The sequence below is a fragment of the Cyprinus carpio genome, unplaced genomic scaffold, assembly GCF_018340385.1.
Source record: "Cyprinus carpio isolate SPL01 unplaced genomic scaffold, ASM1834038v1 S000006714, whole genome shotgun sequence".
NCBI classification, from domain to species: Eukaryota; Metazoa; Chordata; class Actinopteri; order Cypriniformes; family Cyprinidae; genus Cyprinus; species Cyprinus carpio.
The window spans coordinates 1,112,483-1,128,076 of NW_024879320.1; the positions used below are offsets into that span (position 1 = coordinate 1,112,483).

The window sequence follows — 15,594 nt, forward strand, 5'->3', positions numbered from 1 at the left end:
GATCCTGTCCCTGTAAACTGACCTGTCAATCATCGTCACAGTTAACATCCTCCACATGTAACTTCATACTGTATCCAAGAGAAAAGAAGTAGCACGTTGATCTGTGAGCCGCGGGTCTTCATACAGAGATATTTTCTGCACAATTATGCATTTAAAAGTTAATGACCAAATGGATGTTTATAAAAGTTTACATCGCTGTTGCAGTTGAAATATAACACAGAATTTTTTTTATTTTTTTTATTATTATTATTATTATTATTATTTTTACCAGGTTAAATGTTGATTATTAGTAACTCAAACCCATTTATCTAAACCTCTCTACTTAACCGTCGGTGGTGTACATCCACATGTTTGTAGTTTTTTTTTATTTTTTTTATGTGTTTTATTTGTGTTTGTAGTTAATTCTAATCTCACATACTGTTTAGGATGGATAGTAAGGGGCTGGTCAAGGGACTGAAACAAGGCAGCAGAACATTTTGGATAGTAAGGGGCTGAATAATGGGACTGTTATAAATGTACATAATTTTTTATTTTTTTTTATGAAAGTATATATATAAAAAAAAAACAAATTGAAAAAAACATCTATAATGTTAATAACTGAAACGTGTTATAACAGTCTGTAAAATGTGTCCATGCTGAATATCCCATGAGTCGATCAAATATAAGTCTCTCTGACTGACAATCACTGATATTCTGCAGACACTCCGTCCGAGTGGTATTTGTTCCTGTCAGATAATTAATGCAATCAGCCAAAATCCTGCTTCCCGCTCCGTCACAATAGCTGGAAATCTTCTGTTCTCATCACTACACATGAAGAAGCTCAGTGTGAAGGAGAACGGCCTGTGTCAGATGATAGCGTCATGTATGTACTGTATATTGTCTGATATCAAATATAAACACAGAGGGACCAGACCTCAGACCTCATGCACCCCATCAGACACCTTCCCACAATGCTCTGTGATGAGGGAGAATTATTCATGCTGTTATATGAAACCCCGGGGAATCAGATCTTGAATTGAGTTAAATGTAATGAAAAAAACAAACAAACAAAAAAAACCTGGTCATACATACCAAGAAACCTGAATATCAAATGTATCTGTTCATACAACAGTAGAGTTATTTCATTTCATTCTCAAACTGAATTCAAATACAAGATTGTGTTTTTTCAACAGCAATAGTGGAATATGATAGAAGTACAGCAGGGGTCAGAGTTCAGCTGCAGATCTGTGAACCAACACACAATAACACACACATACAGTCTTTTAATAACTCACACACACACACTCACACTCACACAATAACACACTCACAATAACACACACATACACTCTCACAATAACACACACACACACATACACTCACATAATAACACACACACAATAACACACACATACACTCTTATAATAACACACACACAATAACACACACACAATAACACACAATACACAATAACACACACACACACATACACTCACATAATAACACACACACATACACTCACACAATAAGTAAATTTAAATTAAAAATAAATACACTCTTATAATAACACACACACACACACACTCACACTCACAATAACACACACGTACACTCTTATAATAACACACACACAATAACACACACATTGACACACAATAACACACATACACTCACATAATAACACACTCACACACACATATAAACACAATAACAGACACACACACACAGTGAGCACAAAATTGAGTCTCCTGAGGCGGCAGCATTGTTGGCTGATGACTTTGTGCTCACTCATAAAAACACTGCTGCTGATTGGAGAACACGTGAAGTTGCCGCGAATCGCTTTACATATGCTGGTTCTCAGGGCGGCCAACTTGATTGTTTTTCGTTATGGTTTGATAATGTTTCTTTTTGCATACATCACGAGACTACAGCACAGCACATTACATTTTCACACATACCTTTAGGACGCAATTACTGACTTTTGGATACTACCATACTTTGTTTTGTATAGCCTATTTGTCTTATTTAAATAAAACGTTTCTTTACGAATTGGCTCTCTTATGTCCCATTTTTTGTTGCGTCCCCTTTTGAGTCACGGGGCGTAACAAATGGAACAATAACACACATATTGACACACAATAACACCCACAATAACACACATACACACATAATAACACACACACACACACACATATAAACACACACACACAATAATATCACAATTTTCAGGGTATTAATTGTCATTTATTTTCAGTTCTTTGTGAAATTTACTACCAATTTCAAAGTAAAAGATTTTGTGTTTTCAGTGTACAGTGTTTACCTTCCGTCTAACTACAGCACTACACAACACACAGCATCTTTTACAGCACACTCTATGAGCTGTTGTGTAAGTGTGTCAGTAATAGAAATATTATTTAATATGTGAGCCAGTAAGTACAACATCCTCCCATATCTCACACACCGAGACCCATAAACCCCCTCAGGTCCAAGAAACGTCCCACAGACCATGCATTTATCAATCTTTCTGTTTGGTGGCTGCTTTTGGACGGGAGTGATCTCGGGAGATTCTTATGAGGAAGTACATGTTTGGTACTTGCGACCGCATTAGCGTATGGTTCATGAGAAAGCAGCTCCGCGGGCCACGAGGAGACGAACACACCTCACAGACCCACAAATGTCAGAGTGGCTTCCTGCTGAGCAGCCCATCAATGTTGACCCGTGACCCTGCCTGCATGCGGCAGCGCTCGCGCTCGGCTGTTCTGAGGTCAGACTCACACAATTAACATGAGGACGAGCAGCAGAGCAGGAGCGAGAGTGGGAGGAACAGGAAGAAACTGAGTAAGATGCTATTTATAGATGAAGCACAAACACACGCTTAAACAAGAGAAAAGCTTCAGAAGACACATCCAGACTCTTGACAGTAGCTTTAATGTGACAGTTTCCATCCAAATACAGCACTAAAAACACATTCTGCTAAATCTGCCTCAAAAGACCATTTATTTCCATGTTGGTCTCGGATGGATAATGCCGGTTAGTGCTGGTTGAGTGTGTCCATACTGTTCACCAGTTAAACTTATATACAGCCGACAGCTGTTTCACTGCACTGGAGTTCAAGATGACATGGCTTGAAAGTTTTCTTCACGATTTTAATTTTTCACATTTGATCATGAAATTATTTTGTTTTAATATGTTGTAGAATTTCCGATCTGAGCACTTTTTGGCCATTGGATCAGAGTGCTGTCGATTACTGATTCGATATTGTAGCCTCTAAATTTGATAATGCTTAACACCATTGGTTCTAAGGTCTGTCAATACTTTGTATAACCTTTTTTACCATGCCAATAAAGCTATTTGTATATGAATTTACCAGTCGCGGATTATGATGCAGATTTTTTTCAAACAGAAGAACTCGACCCCAGACCGTCTCTGTTCATAGTATGTAAACACTCGATTTTATATTTTAAAATATCACCCTGGTCACACTGAGCCAATATTTATTCTGATTCTGACTTTCATGGGGCTAATCACACTGTAGTATGAGTAACAAAACGCTTTCTCTGTGTCCAGATTTGACTACAATAATAAAAACTGACACTTCAAATCAACATTTAAATGTAAACTTTTACTGAAAGTAGTTTTAAATAATGTGTGAAAATATATACAAATGAATAACCAAATACAAGTAATATGCTTTATGTCTATGTTCTCTTTAAGCAAACGGCTTATAGCCTATGTATGTGTGTGTGTGTGTGTGTGTGTGTGTATATATATATATATTGACTAAATACAAAAAGTTTGGGGTCAGTAAGACTTGTAATGTTTTTTTTAAAGAAGTCTCTTCTGTTCATCAAGGCTCCATTTATTTGATCAAAAATGCAAAAAAAAAAACAAAAGAAAAACTGTAATCTTGCAAAATGTTATTAGAATATAAAATAATGGTTTCTATTTAAATATCCTTTAAAATATCATTTATATCTGTGATGCAAAGCTGAATTTCCAGCATCATGACTCCAGTATAAAGTGTCACATGATCCTTCAGAAATCATTCTAATATGATGATTTATTATTAGAATTATCAATGTTGGCAACAGCCAAATATTTTTTGGAAGCTGTGATGCTTTTTTTCAGGATTCTTTGATGAATAAAAAGTTAAAAAGAACAGAGTTTATTTAAAATAGAAATCTTTTTTAACAAGATACACTACCATTCAAAAGTTTGGGGGTCAGTAAATTTTTATTCTTTCTTTTTTTGAAAGAAATTAAAACTTTCATTCAGCAATGATGTGTTAAATTGATAAGAAGTGATAGAACAGATTTATATCGTTAGAAAAGATTTCTATTTTGAATAAATGCTGTTCTTTTTAACTTTTTATTCATCAAAAAAGAAAAAAGTACAGACCAGGCTGAAAAAAGTATCGCAGTTTCCAAAAAAATATTTGGCAGTACAAATGTTGCCAACATTGATAATTCTAATAATAAATCAGCATATTAGAATGATTTCTGAAGGATCATTTGACACTTTATACTGGAGTAATGGCTGATTTAAATTCAGCTTTGCATCACAGAAATAAATAATATTTTAAAGGATATTAAAATAGAAAACATTATTTCATAATGTAATAACATTTTGGCAGATTACTGTTTTTTTTGTTGTTGTTGTTGTTTTTTTAATCAAATAAATGCAGCCTTGATGAGCATAAGAGACATTTTAAAAAACATTACAAGTCTATACATACATACATATATATATATATGGCTATACTAGTGGTTACACAGTGACATTGCCCATGATAAATGCTGGATAACTTAGAGGTTAATATTTAGTAAAATGTCCCGTAAATAAATAAATAAATAATAATAATAATAATATTAAACTTAAATCACAAAAGTACAAATATAGTATATATTTGTTCTCATATTACTCTGTTTTCAATAATTTGTATGTTCATCAGCAACCTCATGCCCCACCCTCCAGCACCCCTGTATAAAATATGTTCCCGCAGCTAAGGTCATACAGGTCCTTCTCAAAAAATTAGCATATTGTGATAAAAGTTCATTATATTCCATAATATAATGATAAAATTAAACTTTCATATATTTTAGATTCATTGCACACCAACTGAAATATTTCAGGTCTTTTATTGTTTTAATACTGATGATTTTGGCATACAGCTCATGAAAACCCAAAATTCCTATCTCAAAAAATTAGCATATCATGAAAAGGTTCTCTAAACGAGCTATTAACCTAATCATCTGAATCAACTAATTAACTCTAAACACCTGCAAAAGATTCCTGAGGCTTTTAAAAACTCCCAGCCTGGTTCATTACTCAAAAACCGCAATCATGGGTAAGACTGCCGACCTGACTGCTGTCCAGAAGGCCATCATTGACACCCTCAAGCGAGAGGGTAAGACACAGAAAGACATTTCTGAACGAATAGGCTGTTCCCAGAGTGCTGTATCAAGGCACCTCAGTGGGAAGTCTGTGGGAAGGAAAAAGTGTGGCAAAAAACGCTGCACAACGAGAAGAGGTGACCGGACCCTGAGGAAGATTGTGGAGAAGGACCGATTCCAGACCTTGGGGGACCTGCGGAAGCAGTGGACTGAGTCTGGAGTAGAAACATCCAGAGCCACCGTGCACAGGCGTGTGCTTTTGAACCAGAAACAGCGGCAGAAGCGCCTGACCTGGGCTACAGAGAAGCAGCACTGGACTGTTTGCTCAGTGGTCCAAAGTACTTTTTTCGGATGAAAGCAAATTTTGCATGTCATTCGGAAATCAAGGTGCCAGAGTCTGGAGGAAGACTGGGGAGAAGGAAATGCCAAAATGCCTGAAGTCCAGTGTCAAGTACCCACAGTCAGTGATGGTCTGGGGTGCCATGTCAGCTGCTGGTGTTGGTCCACTGTGTTTTATCAAGGGCAGGGTCAATGCAGCTAGCTATCAGGAGATTTTGGAGCACTTCATGCTTCCATCTGCTGAAAAGCTTTATGGAGATGAAGATTTAGTTTTTCAGCACGACCTGGCACCTGCTCACTGTGCCAAAACCACTGGTAAATGGTTTACTGACCATGGTATTACTGTGCTCAATTGGCCTGCCCAACTCTTCTGACCTGAACCCCATAGAGAATCTGTGGGATATTGTGAAGAGAAAGTTGAGAGACGCAAGACCCAACACTCTGGATGAGCTTAAGGCCGCTATCGAAGAATCCTGGTCCTCCATAACACCTCAGCAGTGCCACAGGCTGATTGCCTCCATGCCACGCCGCATTGAAGCAGTCATTTCTGCAAAAGGATTCCCGACCAAGTATTGAGTGCATAACTGAACATAATTATTTGAAGGTTGACTTTTTTTTGTATTAAAAACACTTTTCTTTTATTGGTCGGATGAAATATGCTAATTTTTTGAGATAGGAATTTTGGGTTTTCATGAGCTGTATGCCAAAATCATCAGTATTAAAACAATAAAAGACCTGAAATATTTCAGTTGGTGTGCAATGAATCTAAAATATATGAAAGTTTAATTTTTATCATTACATTATGGAAAATAATGAACTTTTTCACAATATGCTAATTTTTTGAGAACGACCTGTATATTTGCAGTACATTTATTCATTTAGCTGATGCTTTTATCTGAATGTTTAGTAATTTTATTGCAAAAGGGGAAAAACACAAACTTAATTTATCATAAAGGAACCAACATTAGCAGTGCCACAAACCAGAAAAGTCCACAAGTAGAGAAGTGAAATTGCAAAACAGAAGTGTATGAGTGTTTGTGTCTATATATATATATATATATATATATATATATATATATATATATATATATATATATATATATATATAAGGATGATAGATAGATAGACAGACAGATAGATAGATAGATAGATAGATAGATAGATATACATGAAATTATCTTCTAATCAGGTTTTGCTGGTTAAGAAGAATTTGAACCAGCAATGTTTATTTGAAGTAACTGCCACTGCTTCTCTAGAGCAGATACAAATGGAGTGTTGAAATATTAGGATAATCTTCCAAGTATATCACTATGCTTCTTTCAGAAAGTGTTCAAAACTAGCACGTGATCCATATACTGTGACATCGGATGCATCTCGCTGTAATGCACATAGAGTCAGCGGCGCGTGAGTCATCAGCATTTAGGCTTGTGAGCGCTGACCACTTCCAGTATGTCTGGTCCTATTGGAGACCCTGCAAGACACAAGGCCAAATCCGACCCGGCACCCAGTGGACTCATGCGGCGTGGAGCGATGAGCCCAAACGCACACCTTCTGCATGGATGCATGCTCCGCCGCAGCTTTCTGTGAATTGCATCAGCAAGGCAGTGTGGGCTATATTTACTGCTAAGGCTAAATGAAAGCTAGTGTTTTATTTCTAACAAACATGCAGGGAGCTTTTAGGCAAGATATGTATGAGAAACAAGACTGTATTGATCCTCAGAGGCTGGGTTTTGACATTTAGCGAAATTCTTTGATGTCGAGACCAAAACGATGAATGTCTTCTATCCTAAGTCAAATAAACAAAGTCATTTCAAGTACTCTGTCCAAACTAATGCTAAGGGATTGTCTGACTAATATAAAGATAAAGCACTACAAGGAACACAAACCAGACTTGAACACGGGAGTCTTCTTGTGCTCTTCAGACTGAGTTTTCTCCCTCCACCTGTTTCTGGGCCATTGGTCCTAATGACCCGAGCCTTCGAAGCACCCTACAGGACTGACTTTCCTTTGTGATGCTGTCAATGAAAGCCAAGCACTTCAAAAGTCAAGCGTAAGTGTCACCTCGCGGGGAGAGGCGCAAACGCAGCGCCTCTGAACCGCCATCGACACGCTCAGAGGACGCTCAGCACGTCTCGACTCATCAGTGCAAACAATTGCCGGTGAGGAATGAATCGGTCGGAGTGAAGGGGATTCCAGGAACCTTAAATCTTTCATGACCTGCAGTCAGTAAAGACAACACCAAAACTTGTCTCGTATTCTCACAAATGCACCAACAGTCTGGAAATATTCTTGGTGGCTGAACCCACTGCTTCCTGTTTGAAAGTGTTTGTTTTGAAAGTATGTCATATTTCTCGAAACTGTGAAGGGCGACTGATAAGTGTGTTCCAGTGCGTGTGCGGTGTGCGCTTCTAAAATAAGGCCTGTCTTTCTTTGTTTGCTTGTGTTTTATTCCAATGTAAATGTGTGTTCCAGTTACACTCGTAAGGCACTTTGCAGGTTAAACATTACTTACACTCAAAAAACAATCAATACTATTGTATTTTGTATGTTTACACTGTAATAGATATGTTCTATTTATTAAACTCAAGTATAAATAATATTTTTTATATTAATTCCCAAATAATGACTTGACACGGTAAATAAAATCCATGCATATCTTACTTGAAACTGATTTTCAGCTGTTCTTTTTAATAATTGGATCATCAGTCATCAAAGCTCAGCAAACAATGCAGACACTGAAATGTGTGTTTATCTTGACCAAACTGACTGCACACTAAAAACACTCAAATATTATTATTTTTTTTATTTTTTTTTCAGGTCATTTCAAGTTTGAATGTTATGTGACAAAGTAATGCTATCAAGTGTGTGAGTTGTTGTTTACTTTAATAAGTCTTCCCATTGACACGGTGATTTGTTCATTCAGACTGATCCAGGCGGGATTTATTGGGTTAAGTGAGTACCAGGCCAATCGTAGCACTATGGAGGCACTGCCTCCTCTCACATGACTTTACTCCATTCATTCTCAGTGACGCTCATCAGACCCAGCGCACGCTTTACCAGGTCTGTTAAAACTCACCTTCTGCTGTAACTTTAACTGCTGGTGTCTCATCCAGTGTTATTTATTTGAGTCCCTCTTGGTTTGTAACTTTGTAAGCGACCTCTGTATATTACTTTCAGTCCTTGGTATGTGTATTGTGCTTTGATGTTGATGTTTTTTTTTTGGTTCTGTTCCTTATTATTATTAATTGGTTTCTCATCCAATTTTGCCTCCTCGAAGGAAACGTCCCTTGTATGTTCTAACAAACCCTCTATAACTAAACTCCCCTGATGAGCAGACCAGCGCTGCTCGAGATCTACCATCTTTAGCCCAGGGTCAGTGCAGGTCCAGCTGCTTCATCGGTCGTGTTTTGCTGGTGAACAGTATGACTGTGTGGGTAAACCAACAAAACCAGCACTAAGCAGCAGCAGTCCACCTGGACCGGCATGAAGAGTCTGGTCTGTACAGGCTCTCACACACCAGTGCTCTCCTGTCATGAAATATTTCAAAATGCATCCTCTGGAAGAGAGCCACACGCGGCCCATGCTGTTTCACTTCAGCAGCAGATCTCAACCGCAGCAGGCCCAGTAAACACTGTCATGCTGAACGTGTCACCGGCGTCCCACTGCAGGTGTGCAACTGAGCGCTGCAAACATCCGGCTGGAGGAGACCTTCGTGCCACACAGTCAGCCCTGCTTCTTCCTCAGGAAGAGGCTCGATTATCTGCGTCTGCGATCACATCAGCTGCTGATCTGAGCTCAGCTCCACACTCTTTCAGATGGCTGTGGTGGGTCTTCAGAGGCTGGTCCTGGATCAGCGCTAGAACGCTTCACTCAGAGCGTGGGATGTGAGCAAACTGCCAGCAGATCACAAAAACACAAGGGTGTAGTGCTTCTGCTTCTCTTGATCAGTCAACAAGTGCTGAGAAAACACCCCGAGCCCCTCATGCCAGACGATTCCTCTCTGAAAACACAAACATTCACATTCAAATGCTGAAAAGATCATAGATAGCTGATATACAGCCAATATGTGATGTCACGTAGTAATTAACACATGCATAACATTATCTGCAAGTTATTTAACATACTATCTGATTAAGAAGTTAGACATAATTTATTTTTTGTCATATAATAAAATATTTAAAATATAAATAATTTGAACTTTTTTGAAATTAGCTGTTTTTGAATTCTGTCATCCTGTTATAGTTGTTTTCACAAAAAAAATAAATGGTTAAAAACACAAACAAAAAGTAAGTGCACTCAGTAATCTGGTAAGTCTGTGCTCACTGGGAATCATATTTTCTCAAATAGAGACCAGGTAATGTTAATTTCACATTCAGGACTCCAGAGAGCTGCATGAATGACTGTTAAACAAACACCCTTTAATAAAATGTAGTTCTAAATGACAAAGACAAGTGAACATTCAAATCTGTGGGCATGCTGCTGCTGAGCAAGAATACACACACACACACACACACACACACATACACACACACACACACACACACACACACACACACACACACACACACACACACACACACACACACACACACACACACACACACACACACACACACACACACACACACACACACACACACACACACACACACACACACACCCCACACACACACACACACACACACACACAAGGTTGTAAAGGGCCAGTTCACCTTCAAGTTGTTCCAAACCTATATGAGTTTCTTTCTTCTGTTGAACCACAGCATGAGAAATAAAAAATACTATGAGAGTCAATAGGGACAGAAACTGTTTGGTTACCCACACTCTTCAAATATGTTGTGTTCAACAGAAGATAGAAACTCATATGGTTTGGAAAAACATGAGTGTGAGTAAATGATGACAGAATTTTCATTTTTGGAACTTTTTGAACTATCACTTTTAATGTGCAAAGAAAAAAAAAATAGTTTGATAAGTTAAAAAGCCAAATGACCAGAAACAAAATCAGGGAGTATGCTGTTGCTTACAGCAGGTCAAAGGTCAAGGGTTCCTTCACACAATCCATTTATGACATGCTGAAAAACGTTTGTGTCCATGAACAGTGAGTCAGTATCCACTGAATATCATGAAGTTCTGTACACTAATTCATCAGAGACAGTAAACCAGATTACAATGAGCTTCAACACAGAAAGAATAAATCACACACATGACTGTTTTACAAGCCCAACAAACAACAGCTCATTGTGACGCTCTATCAGCTCTGCGTCTCATTGTGTTGATGAACACACACAGATGGACAAACACACCCGGATCTGTTCATAACGGAGGGCAGCGCTGCTCACTGATACAGGAGGAGCGTCTCCATGCTGTTCCACTTCCTGTCCTGGCACGGCTCGGATGTGGGCCATGAGCTCACACACACACACACACACACACACACACACACGCTGTCAACGCTCAGCACGCCACCTGATGCACACCTCCTCCCGACCTTCACACACACCCCTGAGTCTCCGAGAAACCCAGTGACCTGACAGACTGGGCCTGCTGGCTACACACACACACACACACACACACACACACACACACACACACACACACACACACACACACACTCACACACACACTCGGTGTCTGTCTCCCTCCGGCAGACTCCTGTTGACAAGCACTTCCCAAGCAGAAGTAAAACAGCCGGATAATGAGAACAGGCTGAACAAACACACACTCACACGAGGGGAACTCCAGCTCATAAACTGCTGTTAGTCAGCCGGTTCCTGCGCACAGACCTCGCTCCACTCTTATAAGAAGATCAGGAATCTCATTATTCTGCAGCAGCCCGGAGGAGGGAACGAGGTCTGACAGAGATGTGAACGTGGAGCCGAACATAGCTCAAGATGATGTGACTGCTCGTCCTCATGATGTCATATTATGACATCACTCTTCAAGATCCAGGTTTCACAAAGAACAAGCTGGACAGCGAGGAATGACAGCTTCCGATGGGACATCAGCAGTGCATCAGCTTCCTCCACCATGATCTACAGACAGCAGTGAATGTAAATGCATCTGTGCTTCTGTCTCATGTTTTGAGAATGAGAGTTGACGGTCAGGAATGAGACTGATTATGATCTCCACCATCTCTGAAGTGCATTCATTGGGTTCAGTCTGACTCTGGACAGACCACAGTAGCCCTGACCTTAAGAAGTAAACTTCAAGATCATTTTATTACATGGCCTAATGGTTAGAGAGTCTGACTCGTAACCCAAAGGTCACGGGTTCGAGTCTCAGGTCCGGCAGGGATTGTCGGTGGGGGGAGTGAATGACCAGCGCTCTCGTGTAGTTCTCCAGCCCACATAATAGAGATTATTCATGTAGTGAGTATACTACAGTAATATAAATGTACCTGAATGTACTCTTTCAGTACTTTACTTTTTCTATACTTGGTCAACGTGATTTTGCCAAGTAAGACATGCCCCTGGATCAACATTACTGTCCAAAAATATAGACTAAACCCAATCCCTACCTCTAAACCTAACCCTTCTATACTTGGTCAACGTGATTTTGTCAAGTAAGACATGCCCGTAGAAGCACCTAACCCTGATCGTAACTAGAAAGATTTTCCTGAAAAGTTATATCTCAGTTCTGAGAATGTTGTTCCAGGAACATCTTGTACTTGGTGAAATCACATTCACCTTCTACATACTTCACGTTACTAAACTAACCCACTTTTTAGTATAAACATATAAATGCCTTTAACTGTGCTTTAAATGCACCAGTAGTAAACTCTAAATACACATCTAAATTTTAGCTAAAATTAAGTTAATTGACTTTATTTCAACCTAACCCTTTAGAGATTCACTTTTTCTCCTGGTGAAAAAAAAGACTTTTAAGATGAAAATGACATGAAATTTCCATTATAACCAGTAAGTGGCAGCAGAGGATCATATATTAGCTCAGTCCATTTCCACTCCCTATTTTTTTCTTTTTCAACATCTTGATTTTGGATTTATAATAAAATGACTGTTATAACAAATTGTAGTACTTTTACTGTATTTAAGTGTGAAGTATAGTAAGTGCAGGAAGTCCTGTCTTACTCATTCATTGATAAGAACTGACTCAGCTGTTTTTTAATCAGGCATCATCACTACCTTTGATTCTAAATATTACTGGAAACTGCTGAAAAGACCTGCATTATTGCTGAAACACTGACATGGAAATGTAATATGGTACGTACGGCACAAGCCAGGGCCACGCTATGAAAACACAATATATTCGTCATGTTAAAACTAGAACTACACCTAACCCACACCTCCAGCCCACAGAAGAGAGACCCGAGATCTGAAGAGACGAGACTATAATCAGGAGTAGAGATGTGAACGCAAACTCTGCCCCCACAAAAACATTAGTCAAGCTGAAGAATCACGTGAAGAGGAAGAAGACAAGGACACTTACTGAGCGAATCATCCTGTTCCTCTCGTCACCGCTGCAGCAGATCAGATCTGAAAGAAAAAATACTGAGACACATTAGAAATGCCATAAAGTCTGAGAAATGACACAACACTACCGACTGCTAAACTACAGAAGGAAAAATGCAAATGAGGCAATAGCAGCTTCAGGAGCAAGTGCTTTCATTCTGTTCAGTGTCTTTTATCTGTCTGCTGTGAGACGTCATCATAAAACAGATCTGATAAATATTACAGTCCAACAGAAAACAAATCATCTGAAACAGCAAAACTGAAATATAGAACTTTAGAAGCAGCTCGGCCTCTTCAGAACTACTGCATTCATACGAATCACACTAACAATATCTTTCTGAAATCTGCATGCATGAAATGGATGGACAAAAATGATGAGAGAATATTAAAAATATCTTCATTTTGAACATGAATAAAAGTCACGCAGGTTTGGAGTAACATGATGATGAAACGATTGTTTTAAGATCCTGATTGGTCGAATGCCTTGTGTTTCCTCCAGATGAATCAGATCCAGACAGCAAGTACACTAGCCAGACAGCATGTACAGCAGCATGTACACTGGCCAGACAGCAAGTACACTAGCCAGGCAGCAAGTACACTAGCCAGACAGCAAGTACACTAGCCAGACAGCATGTACAGCAGCATGTACACTAGCCAGACAGCAAGTAAAATAGCCAGACATCAGACAGCGTGTACACTAGCCAGGCAGCAAGTACACTAGCCAGGCAGCATGTACACTAGCCAGACAGCAAGTTACACTAGCCAGACAGCATGTACACTAGCCAGGCAGCATGTACACTAGCCAGGCAGCAAGTACACTAGCCAGACAGCATGTACAGCAGCATGTACACTAGCCAGACAGCGTGTACACTAGCCAGGCAGCAAGTAAAATAGCCAGACATCAGACAGCATGTACACTAGCCAGACAGCAAGTACACTAGCCAGGCAGCAAGTACACTAGCCAGACAGCATGTACACTAGCCAGACAGCAAGTACAGCAGCATGTACACTAGCCAGACAGCAAGTAAATAGCCAGACATCAGACAGCATGTACACTAGCCAGACAGCAAGTACACTAGCCAGACAGCATGTACACTAGCCAGACAGCAAGTACACACTAGCCAGACAGCATGTACACTAGCCAGGCAGCATGTACACTAGCCAGACAGCAAGTAAAATAGCCAGACATCAGACAGCGTGTACACTAGCCAGGCAGCAAGTAAAATAGCCAGACATCAGACAGCATGTACACTAGCCAGGCAGCAAGTACACTAGCCAGACAGCAAGTACACTAGCCAGACAGCATGTACACTGGCCAGACAGCAAGTACAGCAGCATGTACACTAGCCAGACAGCAAGTAAAAAGGCAGCAAGTAAGACAGCATGTACACTAGCCAGACAGCATGTACACTAGCCAGACAGCATGTACACTAGCCAGACAGCAAGTACACTAGCCAGGCAGCATGTACACTAGCCAGACAGCAAGTACACTAGCCAGACAGCAAGTACACTAGCCAGACAGCATGTACAGCAGCATGTACACTAGCCAGGCAGCGTGTACACTAGCCAGGCAGCAAGTAAAATAGCCAGACATCAGACAGAATGTACACTAGCCAGACAGCAAGTACACTAGCCAGGCAGCAAGTACACTAGCCAGACAGCATGTACACTAGCCAGACAGCATGTACAGCAGCATGTACACTAGCCAGACAGCAAGTAAAATAGCCAGACATCAGACAGCATGTACACTAGCCAGACAGCAAGTACACTAGCCAGACAGCATGTACACTAGCCAGACAGCAAGTACACTAGCCAGAGAGCATGTACAGTAGGAAGACAGCATGTACAGCAGCATGTACACTAGCCAGACAGCAAGTAAAATAGCCAGACATCAGACAGCATGTACACTAGCCAGACAGCAAGTACACTAGCCAGGCAGCATGTACACTAGCCAGACAGCAAGTACACTAGCCAGACAGCATGTACACTAGCCAGGCAGCAAGTACACTAGCCAGACAGCAAGTACACTAGCCAGACAGCATGTACAGCAGCATGTACACTAGCCAGACAGCGTGTACACTAGCCAGGCAGCAAGTAAAATAGCCAGACATCAGACAGCATGTACACTAGCCAGACAGCAAGTACACTAGCCAGGCAGCAAGTACACTAGCCAGGCAGCATGTACACTAGCCAGACAGCAAGTACGGCAGCATGTACACTAGCCAGACAGCAAGTAAATAGCCAGACATCAGACAGCATGTACACTAGCCAGACAGCAAGTACACTAGCCAGACAGCATGTACACTAGCCAGACAGCAAGTACACTAGCCAGACAGCATGTACACTAGCCAGGCAGCATGTACACTAGCCAGACAGCAAGTACACTAGCCAGACAGCATGTACACTAGCCAGAC

General features: G+C 40.2%; 1 long non-coding RNA gene across 2 annotated transcripts in view; it reads right to left on the reverse strand.

Moving 5' to 3' along the window:
- The window catches only part of LOC122144540, an 84,541-nt gene that overhangs the window by 11,038 nt on the left and 57,909 nt on the right, over positions 1 to 15,594 (reverse strand). The window contains exons 3-4 of one of the 2 annotated variants that reach the window (XR_006159749.1): positions 13,158 to 13,204; positions 8,788 to 9,711 (exon numbers count right to left, since the gene is read on the reverse strand). This is a non-coding gene — a long non-coding RNA (uncharacterized LOC122144540). Of the gene's footprint in view, positions 1 to 6,830; positions 9,712 to 13,157; positions 13,205 to 15,594 lie in introns of those variants that run through there. The other variant, XR_006159748.1, reaches the window with a different exon arrangement.